We start from the raw sequence: 12,729 nt of genomic DNA on the forward strand, positions 1-12,729 counted from the left end.
TCCTAGCTTAAGGATTCTCATTTCGTTGGTTCTCTCCCTCCTTCCTGAGCCCAGAATGACCTGATTCTTCACCCAGATATCCTTCCAGAGCCAGGCTGCTTCCATGCAGACCCAGGAGCATCTCAGAGCCTCACCCGCTCATCCCCAAATGCTTCTTCCTTCCTTCTCCCCCCTCCTTGCTGACGAATGCCAGGCTTTTCCTCCCTGTCTCTGGCGCGTTGCTTCCCTTAATTTTTACCATCTGCACTGATGCCCGTGGGAAGCACGTAAGGATGAAAAATGCCCAATGAACACTTTGTCCAGTTGCATTGTCTGCTGAAAAGGGATGCTGCTTTCCTTTCCCTTGTTGCTGGTTGGCTGCTGGGGCTGTGGACCCGAGAGCGGGATCTGCGAGCCCTGTGCACGAACCTCCTTCCACAAATCATCGCCGCGGGGCTGTTTAATGGTCAGCGTGTCGCCCGAAGATGCAGTATTTCCCAAAAGCCAGGAAGCAAATAAACTATTACAGTTTAAAAATGAATCTATTTATTGATCTCCTTCTTTTACACTATTAATGCTAATTGTTTTTCATGGTGCATGCTTTTGGGCTTCATCAAAATGAATTCTTCACGAATTTCCAAACACAAAAATTATAGCAGGTAACAGAACCGAACCATCCTGCCATTTCTTAAAGGCCTTCTCCTCTGGTGGGCCCTGGCAGTGTGAGGTGGACTCACGTGTGTCCCCCCGTAAGAGCTGAGACACTGCTGTCCGCGCTGATAATGGACAAGTGTGTGGACATGACCACGAGCAACGTTGCTTGAGCACCTACTGTGTGCCAGGCCTTGGACTAGGTCATTTACAAATGTTTCACTGAATCCTCACAACAGGCCCAAGGTCAGTGTTATTATCGCCACTGGCCTGTCTTGGAGTTCCACAACTTTTGTTTTTAGTGACGACATTCAAAATACAATAATCATTGAATATAATGTTTTTGTGATATAGGTCTGCTAATGAAAAAAGCTGGAATTTTTTTTTGGGGGGGGAGGGATGTATTTTACTTAACTGGGGTTCAAAGTCAGTGAGCCCGTCATCAAATTGATTGAGAACATTGTCTATTAAAAACTATTCCTCACTGGAGCGCCGTGACAGCCCTGGAGGCATGGATTCAGTCCACGGGCTGTAGTTTTTGACCCCTCCTCTAGCTCATTGGTCAACTTGAGATTTACCCAAACTGTCTGGGAAATTCTCCCCCTATTCCCACCACGGACAAGATATGGAGATCCAGGGGCCTGGCTGCATGGGGAGGTTTATGGCCATGTTAACAGCTCCCAATCCTTCCATGCCTCAGTTTACCTCAGGAGGCTGCGCGCCAGGTCACGCACCTGAAAGAAACACCCTGCCTTTTGCTTCTGAATGAATTTTTGCTTTGAAGTCTGCTAAGTCAGTCTATGTGACTACACATTCCACATGCAGTTCGCCCACCCATCACAGTTGAACAGTCAGTTGAACAGAGAAGGGTTACGATACTGTTTTGTATTCAATCAACTGAATTTTCCCTGCCTGAGTTGTCTGTAGGGGTCACTGTGGGTCAAGGCTGTTTGCTCAGAGGACTTTTACCCTTTCCTGTGCCCTGTTGATGGTGCTTTCTCTGGTCACTTCTTGCACTACCAAAGGATTTGTTTCTCTTTTGCATGTGGGTCAAGGTTGGGCAGAGGCCACCTGCTCTGGTTCAGCTTCTGCTGTAAGACAGTGAGTTAGGGGCAACCCCAGGCTCCTGCCCCATAGCTAACCAAACTGTATAGGTAAGAACACCATTAACTAGCTGTCTGCTCCTTCCTTCACTTATGCTTTTCATCCCTCAGCAGGGCTCACTGAGAACCTAGCACGACACCAGAACGGAGCCCCTTTCCCCATCGTCAAACAGGGACAAGTCAGCTTAATTTAAGACATTACCACGAATGAGATAACATTTCTGAAAGCTGCTACCAGAGCAGCAAAATCATTTTCAGCAGGTTTTCAGCATGAAGGATGTAGATGCTACTATTTTGTACCCAGCTCCCCTTTGTTTTCCAACACTGTGCTTTATAAAAAGCAAGAAATATAAGTACTGGGAAGTGAATCACACAATGAGTATGGTTTTAAGTGCATTTCTGAGCTGGCAAGCAGGCTTGGCCTTTTTCTTCAAGAAATAGATCCAGTGTGAGACTGTAGCTTTATATTGTTTGGCCAAGATTTTAATCAATATATTGGAAGCAGTTCAGACTACCACTCTCCCAGCAGGTTGGAGTGTGGGATGGCGGGATTTGGAAGGTCACCTGAATACAGTTTGTGTAGGTGACTCTCACTCCTAGGGCTTATGCTCCTAATCAAAGTACTGCAGATCCAAATGGTGCACACTGAATGTCATATCCCTGTCATAGCAAGGCTATTATGTGGGATTATGTGGATAGGAATTCACTGTGGAAGGCTCCCCTGGGGGAGAGAATGGTAGAAATGAAAGCTCTGGCTGGCTAGCTCAGTTGGTTAGAGCATCATCCTTATACACCAAGGTTGTGGGTTTGATCTCTGGTCAGGGCATATACCAATGAATGCCTAAATAAGTAGAACAACAAATCAATGGTCCTCCCACTTTCTCCCTCCTTTCTTTCTTCTTTCTCTCTTTTAAAAAAAAAATCAATAAAAAAAGCATTAACACCTCCTAGAAATAATAATGAAATAAAGAGAGAGAGAGAGACTTCCAGTCAAGATGGAGGACTAGACAGACACGCTGCATCTCCCTCCACAACAAAGAAGGAATACAACTACCTTAAAATTAGAGACAACCAGAAGTCCCAGAAAATTAAGCTGCATGGAAGTCCGGCAAACAAAGATATGAAGAAGAAATACTCATCCAGACAGGCAGGAGGGGTGGATCTGGGACAGAGAGGACGCGGTGTGGTGGGGGCAGCAGCGGCATCAGCGGTGGCAGTGTCAGGCTGGTGGAAAGCGCAGTCAAACATTTTAAAAAGTTGAGAGGGACACCTGGGAGCACTCCTAGCACCAGACCAGACCGAACAGCTTATGGTTCCAGCACTGGGGACAATAAAGCCTTATTGCTTCTGACTGTGCAAACCAGTGGGGGTTGGGGCAGACCAAGAAACTGCTGGTTTCTCAGCAGAATCCACTTGTTTAAAGGGCCCCCACAGTTCTAGAATGTCCGCAGACTCACCCACTCTGGGAACAACGGCCAGGGCAACAGCTAGAGAGGTGCCAGTCCCATACAGAAGTGGGAAAACTGCCGGAAAAGGGGAGAGTGATGAGCAAGCAGCACTGTTCCCTCTCAGACCTCTCCCCCCCCCATACACAGTGCCACACATGGTGAAATGGGTCACCCCGTTCTGACGAATACCTAAGGGTTCATCCCTTACAACGTAACAGGTGCGACAGCTCTACCTAAGACACAGAGGCAAACAAACACAGGAGCCTGTCAAGATGAGGAGACAGAGAAGTATGGCCCAAAAGGGGGAATGGATCAAGGTTCCAGTGGGAGAACTAACCAATGAGGAGATAGCCAACCTAAATATGTAGAGTTCAAAACACTGGTGATAAAGATGCTCGAAGGCTTGACAGATATGCTTAAGTACAGCAGATGCATAAGGCAAGAAGTGAAGGCTATGCTAAATGAAACGAAGAAAAATCCACACAAAACCAATGGTGAAGAGAAGGAAACCAGGGTTCAAACCAATTATTTGGAATATAAGGAAGAAAAAACAGTCAACCAGTACAGAATGAGAAAACAAGAATTGAAAAAAATGAGAAGATGCTTAGGAACCTCTGGGATAACTTCAAAATTGCCAACATCTGAATCATAGGGGTGTCAGAAGGAGAAGAGGAAGAGCAAGAAATTGAACACTTACCTGAAAAAATAATGAAGGAAAACTTCACAAATTTGGCGAAGGAAATAGACATACAAGTCCAGGAAGCACAGACGGTCCCAAAGAAGCTAGACCCAAAGAGAACCACACCAAGACACATCATAATTAAAATGCCAAAGGTTCAAGATAAAGAGAGAATCTTAAAAGCAGCAAGAGAAAGGCAGAGAAATACCTACAAAGGGTTGCCTATAGGACTATTAGCTGATTTCTCAAGAGAAACTTTGCAGGCAAGAAGGGACTGGTAAGAAGTATTCAATGTGATGAAAAGCAAGAACCTACAACCAAGACTACTCTATCAAGCAAAGCTATCATTTAGAATGGAAGGGCAGATAAAGTGCTTCCCAGACAAGGTAAAGCTAAAGGAGTTCATCATTACCAAGCCATTAATATATGAAATGTTAAAGTGACTTATTTAGAAAAAGGAAGATCAAAACTATGAACATTAAAATGGCAACAAACTCACAACTATCAACAACAGAATCTAAAAAATAAAAACAAAAACAAACGAAGCAAACAACCAGAATAGGAACAGAATCATAGGTGTGGGGATCATTTGCAGGGTTATCAGCTTGGAAGGGGAAGGGGGAGAAATGGTGCAGGGATTAAGCAGCATAATTGGTTGGCATAATAGACAGGGGGAAGTTAAGAATAATATAGGAAAGGGTGAAGCCAAAGAACTTATATGCACAACCCATGAACATGAACTAAGAGGGGTGGGATTGCTGGAGGGAAGGAGGGTACTTGGCAGAGGGGAGCAAAGGGGAAAATATTGGGACCCAACCAACTGAGCTACACCGGTCAGGGCTGAATTTGCATTACTGACTTTTCAATCCCCAGCACTGAGGGGAGACTCCACCCTGAGTACACCATCATGTGGTGGGAAGAACAGGATGGGATCCAGGCTGATTATCAGGGAAGAGAGGGTTAATGGCTCTCCGGTTATCGATTGGTTATGTAGGCCGATCCCTGAAAACACCATCCCCTCCTCACACCTCCATGCCTTTACTCACAGTCTCCCTTTTGCCTGAATGTCCTCCCACCCTGGGCAACTCCTACTCCTCCCTCCAGATCCCACCATAGTGCCAGCATCTGGGTCAGGTGGCTGTGCTGGGAAACCCCACATGGCAAAGATAACAGCCAGTGAGGTCCTCCAGTGACATCCAGCAAGAACTTGAGGCCCTCAGTCCTACAACCAGAAGGAACGGAATTCTGCCCCTACAGGGCTCAGAGAAGACCGCAGCCCTGGCCAGTGCCTGCCTAGGAACACCTTGCAGGGGACACGCCTTGTTCAGCTTGCCACGCCTTCCAGCCCACCCCAACCCGCTCTCCGCAAGGCAGCTGGGTGTTTTCCAGCTCGACCATATCGCACTTCCCCACTTAAAACTTTTCAATGGCTTTTGAATCCCCTTAAACACGCATGACCATGGCCTCCATGACTCCACACAATCAGGGCACCAGCTGCTCACTATCAGTCCCACACCTCTCCACCTCAGGGTTGTCACAGGTGCCCTCTCCTTTGCTAAAAGGTCTTCGCTGTCCCAACTGCTATTCAGGTATTAGCTCCTTCTCTCTGAGGATCTGCGGTTGACCTTGCCCCCCATCCCTGCGTTATTAGGTTTCAGCCAGTATTATGATTTGTGGTTGGTTTGTCCTCCCATCCCTGTGGCCCCTGTCCCTCCCCACTAGAATGGAGGCCCTAGAAGGACAGACATCACAAATGTTTCATTCACCACCAGAATTCTAACACCTACTTCACTGCCTGGCACATGGTAGATGCTCAAAAAATACTGCCCAACTGAGTAAATGAATTTAATTTTCAATTGAATTTACCAGAATATATATATATATATATATTCAAATGAGTGTTTGTCTTAACGCTCCACCAGTCTCATTACTGTGAGTCAGAGGACACATTCCCAGAGCCAGATATTTATTTCTTTCCTCCTCTGTGTATCACTGGAAATGAAGGCTCTGGAGACAAAGGCTGGAAGTGGAAAAGAAAAGAAAAAAAGGTAGGAATCGATGGGGCTCAGGCAGCAAGGATCCAGGGAAGCACAGCCCCAAGGATTTAAGAAAGCAGACAGAGACCTCATCGACCAGGGCAGAGCCCCCAGAAACCAGTGCCCGTGTCTCCATGGGGGACGCTGGCTAAGCACAAGCATTGAGAATCGCTCTAAGTTAGACCACCAGAAGGAAGGGGCTGTGTGCGTGTGCATGCGCGCGCGTGTGTGGTGTGTGCACATGCTCACAATATGTATAATAGGCTTCACAAAATACACGACATTAGTCAGATAGCTTTTGAGATGCATAAGCGCTGTGAGTGCCTGGGCTGTATTAATTCAGCGTTCACTAGAAATGTGTGGAAAATAATAAACATTCAATGGCGCATTGTGGAATATAGAAACGAAGATTGAATTTTGAGGTCCTTGGTTTTTATTAAGGTCACAATTAGAATGAAGCATGTCCCTCCGGCTACTACACAACTGGCCTTGAAGGTACCATCTAGCGATGGGGGAGAGAGCTCTTCGGACTTGAATCCTAGCTCCCCCTCAAACCAGCCATGTGACTCTAGGCCCATTACATCACTAGTCAGTGTATCAATTATCTAACCTATAGAATGTAGACTAACTCATAGGAATTTTGAGAGTCTCAAATGAAATTGTTTACATCAAACGCCTAACAGCGAGACTCAATAAATGTTACTCCTCCCTCCAAATTCTTTTATTTGGATTCAGGTGATATATTCCATTCAGAATATAAGGATAGGACATTGGCCCTCCCTGTATCAGATAGTTAGGGCTATTTAATTCACTTCTGCTCCTACTGTTATAAAATTTAGAGCTAAAATAAATGGGGAATTGCACTTTGTTAATACTTCAGAAAGCCTCATCCACCCCTTTCTCTAAAAGTTTGGAAATGTGAGGGGGTGGAAAGAAAGTGGGTGCTGCAAGAACAGATATTTTAGCAATAAAGGGACAGGCAAAGCATGTCTGGACTCTCGAAGAGGAAAGAGACCTAAGAGTCATGCATCACGGAGTCAGGGGAGTCGTGCATCACGGAGTCAGGGCCCCCTATGTGCTCTTCTGTCAAACCTGAGGCTAAGGGATGTGTGTATGGTGGTGTGTTCTGGTTTGCTCTAGAAAATTCTAGTGTTTGCTGGAATGAGATCATCATGGAGAGGGGAGCTCAGGCTATGAAAACCCAATACATGATGGTAAAGATGACAGCTGCCTCTGTCCAGGCAGGGGTCCTCTCTGGTCAGTGCTGGCCAAGTGGAGTAAGTTTTGTGCTTCTTCTGTCTACAGATGGGAGTTCAAGTCCTCCAGGTTTGATTTTTGATGCCATTTTCTAAAATGTTACATTTCTAGAGTATGTTTTCTATATGTTGATGACTCTCAACTTGTTAGCAAATGCCTCCCTGGCGAAGAGTGTCCTAAGGAAGAAGGAATCCCAACCAAAGTAACCGGGAGAAATGGTCAGGGAGACGCAGCCCTGGGAAGGCAGGGAGGGAGAGCAGGTCATGCGAGATGGGCCAGCCACACCAAATGCTACCAAGTAATCAATGAAAGCGAGGGCCCATTTCTGTGTATAAAATTCTATTTCCCTGGAGATGCCCATTTCATAAGAGGAAACGCTGGTCCTCTGAGTTACAACAAAATCACTCCCTGGAGTGCAGCACATTTTAAAGCTCACACCTTGCGACTCAAGCATTTCATGGTAAAATAATCATATTACTCCCATGTTCCCAACGGAGAAGCAACATGATTCCTGTCTTTTAAAAATTTGGCACAATGCTCATAAACCTAAAGGGAAAAAAATGTCCTTAAAGGCTGAAATGAACCCCAACCATTTTCTGTTCTACCAGTTTCTTCAGCTTCTAGAAGAGGATGGTGGGCTCCGCCCCTCTTGTCACGTGAGGCCCTGGAAGCAGAGTCTGGGAGGTACATACTCGGAATGCCCTCTGTTGGCTCTGCGACCCTGGCCATTTATCTTAAGTGACCTGCAAGTTTTTCATCTGTGAAAGGGAGAGATAATCATTCACGGCTTTTTGAGTGAAGAATGAAGCAGAATAATGAATGCAGCTATATAGTGTCTGGCACAAAATAGACTCAGAAACGTCAGTTCCCTTCTTCCTTCCTCCTCACTTTTTAAACGTGAACCCTTTGATCTGGGTTGACGAAAGGACTAAAACACAGGAAAAGAATGACTGGAAAAGCATATTTCCTTGTGACACAGGAGCAGGAAATGAAGAAGACCTGAAAAATCTCATATTTATACCTTAGGATGATGATAACGGTTGGCATTTATTGAAAATTGACTATGTGCCAGATCCCGTTCTAAGTGCCCCACATTTATCAACTCTCGTCTCTTTTAAACCTCATAACAAGTGCAAGAGGTAGGTGTGTGATTATGATTCCCACCTGACAGATGATGAGGAAGCGGGGGCCCAAGGAGACTGAAGTACTTGGCCAAGGCAGAAGCAGACGGAAGCCAGGCAGGTTCGTTTTCTGGGAAGGAGCCTCTGAGCCTGGGATTTGCTGTGGGGAGGGAGGTGCACCAGAATGCTCCTGGGCACAGTGGGCAGCTGGGCTGTGCTGGGCTGCATCCGAGGGGTCATCAGTGAGGCTGGGCTGGCCCTGTGGCCATGTCCCAGATGGAGATCAGGGGGGTGGCCAGTCAGTGGCTGCAGCCGCCTTTGGGAAGGAGGGTGGTACCTTGAGAAATGTGACTCTTTTCTGCCCAGGCAATTCCTGGAGAAAGACTCAATGGAGAGAGAGGTGAACTGCCACCCACCCAGTACCTGGTTCCCCAGCATCCAGTACAGTCACCTCCTAGGGCCCTTAACAGGGAAATACCAATGGGACAAAGTGGGACAAGCCGCAACCCTGATGTGGCAGTTGTTCTCAAAGCCACCACTGATACACACTGTCCACGCTGGTTTCCCTTCTGTGCGAGAATCTCTGCTAACTTTGGCTGCTTACTCTCTGACTGACCCGGGTCCTCACCCATGAGGCGTATGAACTTGATAACCACGCCCTTCAGGTCGACAAGCTCGGCAAGGGATTTCTGACTTTTGCGGGGGCCGCTGTGCTCAGCTTCCTGGTATCCATTCTTGACTTCTGTGGGTTGGATGGACCTGAACCTTCTTTGTTGGGATGAATGACATGTTTCATTCATTTCCAAAAACTGTTGCTGTCAGGCCCCTCTGGGTACCCCTGAAACTTGCTGCTTATCGTGAAATTTGCACCCATCAGGTCTCCAGTATTTAAGGATCCTGTCACCCCCCCTTGTTATCACGGCCCAGTCCTGTAATGGCTCCGCCCACCCTCAGCCCCGGCCTGCAGAGCTGCAGGGGCCTGCTCACCAGTGTGGACCATGTGGCTTGGGGGACAGAATGTCCTCTGGCCTTGTGTGCCGAGCAGTCATGTGGTGGGTTTCTGGCCTCACACAGCTTGTCTGCTCCAGCGGTCCCCCCACGCTGAGCCTTTTGGCTCTTTCTTCCACCATCTGCAGTGGCGGCTCAGGCATTTCTTCTTGACTGCGCATCAGCTGTTGTTTTTTTTCCAAGCTGAGCAGTTCTTTGTCGCTGGGTCCTGGCCAGGGCGTTAAATCCCATATCAGTAAACTCCCCTTCGTCTCATTTATAGTCTGTCTCCCCGTGACCCAATACCCCCAGAATCCAGTCCCATGCCTCACCCAGTTCCTGCAGGTGCATGTTAGCTGGGCCTAACCCCTTTGGGATCTAGTTCTTGGCAGGCCCAGCACTTCCATAGCTGGGGTCTGCTGTGATCTAACCCTAGCTAAATGGTCTACTGGCTGTGAGAGGAGGTGGGGGGCAGTGTTGTTTTGCAAGGGAGAGGCCTCTGCGTTGTCCTCAAGCAAAGGGGTGGGTCACTTAGGCATGCCGCGGAGAGATCCCCAGAACCTGGGGATTCAAGATTGTTCAAATGCATCAACCCGATGGTCCCCATCCATCTCAATCAGGGCTCTGACGTTGGGGTAGGAGACCTTCAGAGGCTCAGAGTTCAGCCTCTTCTGGAGTTCTCTTCACAAAACAGGTCCTGGGCCCGATTCACAGCGTACCAGCGGCTGCAGGAGATGGAGCTCCCCTTAGAAGCTGCCAAGGACTCTCAGGCTCCCACAATCAGCCTTTAATCAGCGAACCATCGCCCTCAGCTTTTCACTGTCTTTTTCCAGTGTGCCCAGGAACAGCCATCCAAATCCATTGTCCCTATAATTTCTATTTTCCCTTACTCCTCAAATACCTGCCACGTGCAACCCCCTCCATCAGTGTGCCATCCTAAATTCCCTGTCAAATAAAATTTAACACCAGTGAAAGTTAACAGTGCACGGCCCCAGGATGGCAGCGGCCACCCATGATCACCTACCACCAATGATATGGATCCTCACTGCCAGTAACTCAGTGGGTGACCCAGACCCCAAAGCCCACTTTCCTTGGACCATTCCTGGTACCAGTTGTCATAGGTTTGGTCCTGGGGGATGCAGATTATGAGCAAGAGATCCGCATACAGGAAGTTTATGAGAAGTGTTCTTAGGTTCCACACTGTAGGGGGGTGAAAGGAGGAGGGCTGGGCAGACTGTGATGGGCTTCAGGGAAGGCTTCGGCCAACCCCAAGGAGATTCTAGAGATGCGGCACCCTTCAAAGGGCTTTTATACCTCCGCCCTGACCATCACCGAGTGCGGTCACCCCCAGGAAAAGGAGGATGACCTTGGGTCAGACAAGCTCTCTGGCTGTGGAGCAATCTCCAGGGAAGAACTCAGCAGAGCTATTTGATGCCAGTCCTCACAGCCACCGGGGGAAGAGATGCTTCGGTCCCAGGGTGGGGGTCATGGGGCAGGAGTCCAGGCAATGCTCATAGCAGGCACCCAATGCATCCTGTTGTCCACACATGAAAATATGGGATATGGAAGACACATACTTTATTTTTAAAGCAAAGATAACTTTTTAAAAAAGAAAATGAAATCTGGAAAACCAGTAAAAGTCAGATAAATCTTTTATTATTGCCTTTACTCTAACCTTTTTTCTTTTATGTTTCTTTGCCTTCCAGATCTAAAATGTCATTCACCCCAGGAGTCTTGCTTCCTACGGTTGTAGCGAGAGCTTCAAGCAAGAGCTGCCTGGATTCTCGTAGTGCCCACCCATGCCCCTGAGGTTGTACGTTTGAATTAGTTTGTCTCCGTGCAGATTAGATAATAATTTGGACTCCCCCCAATTTCTACCATGTAACATCTCCATCCTCCTAATTAATTTCTATATTCTTCAAGACCCAGCCAAAATGCTTTCTCTCTGTGAAGGTTAGCTTGACGCTACCCTATCAGAATCAATCACTCACTCATATGTTCTCTTGGCCCATCTTTGCTTTGAGCGCTCATTACACAGGGAGGGCTGTAGTCCTTTGCTGGATTATGATCTCATCAGAAGAAAAACAGAGATAGAATATAGAACATTTGCTGAGATGCAATACATGCTTGCAGTCTGAAGAAAAATGATGCTTCTTTATAGCATCTTTGAATGGTTCATAAATTTTAACTAAAACTTGAAGTGCCATGGGTCGGGCAAATTTTAGACAACACAGTTCACATTTGGGTAAATCAAAGTGCCAAGTCATTTTGACATTAGCCAAAACAAGATGTTGGCAACAGAAACTACACATCCAGTTTCCTTTGCTTTGGTGATTCCATGAAACCTATTCTATAATACTTTCCCAGAGTCTTGTTCAATTTTAATAGATGTATATATTTTTTACAGGCATAATCTCAGGCATGTGCTAGATTTCTGGCCTTCTCTGGGAATCGCAGAATACTGAGGAATCTTGGCGGGCTGTGGTCCCCGTTTGCAAAAGGTAAAACTAATACTCTCCAGCCAGATCTATCTTCTCAGAATACATTAGAGTGGAATTTTTTAATGAGAAAAGAGGGTATATAAATGAAGGCTATCTTTTCACTGTTATTTTAATCATCCTATAGTTTGCACATGCTCACAGTGAGCCTGACAAGAAAACAGAGGTTACTTTAGATACTTGACCTCCTCAGAATTCCTTTGTCCAGCACATGGGCACCATTCGAGGGATTTCTTCTCTGTAGAAAAGACAAGAGTCCGTATCCTGTCCACAGAATGAATGACTCTCATGTTGCGGGTAAGAGTGCCATGAACTGCTCAACTATTTCCTACAGATGCAGAAGCCCCTCACGTAAGAGAAGCATTAATTAGGGCAGCTGCGTAAGTAATTTGCTGAAAGGGACTGGGGAAACTGGAAGCAATTCAAGTCCCAAAGGTGCATGAACTTTCTCATGCAAATGATTGACTCGAATGTGAAGGAGGGTCTAAGGTTTGCGGACATGAATCAGAAAACAAGATTCCAGATGTTAGCACAAAACAATGTAACCAAGACAACAACAAAAAAGTACAGAAACAAGAAGTCTAACTGTCTTTTTAGGCATTTGCTATTCACAGGGCTGCTCTACACAATTTTATGTTTCATTCTGGAGGGACAGTAACCTGAAAGCGCAGCTGTGAGCTCGGTTCCTTTAAACAGCAATTACGAGCACAGCTTCTCTGTGGTCTTTTTAGTTTGTAAACAACCAAAAGAACGGAACATCTAATTTTTGAAATTCTTCTGGCTTTTCTTTTTGACCTTTGGTATTTGTATGTATTGACGATCTCTAAACCATTGTACAAAAACACCTTGAAGTGTCAAGCTTTAAAAATGAGTCTTCTTTTCTCTGCTCCTGTGCAGCTTGGATTATCTTGGCCTTGTCAAAACAATTCTCTAGTTAGAGGTTGGAAATATTTCCCTCCTGGCTCCAAAG

Source organism: Furipterus horrens, unplaced genomic scaffold (genome assembly GCF_987537825.1).
Source record: "Furipterus horrens unplaced genomic scaffold, mFurHor1.1.pri manual_scaffold_8, whole genome shotgun sequence".
Classification (NCBI taxonomy): domain Eukaryota; kingdom Metazoa; phylum Chordata; class Mammalia; order Chiroptera; family Furipteridae; genus Furipterus; species Furipterus horrens.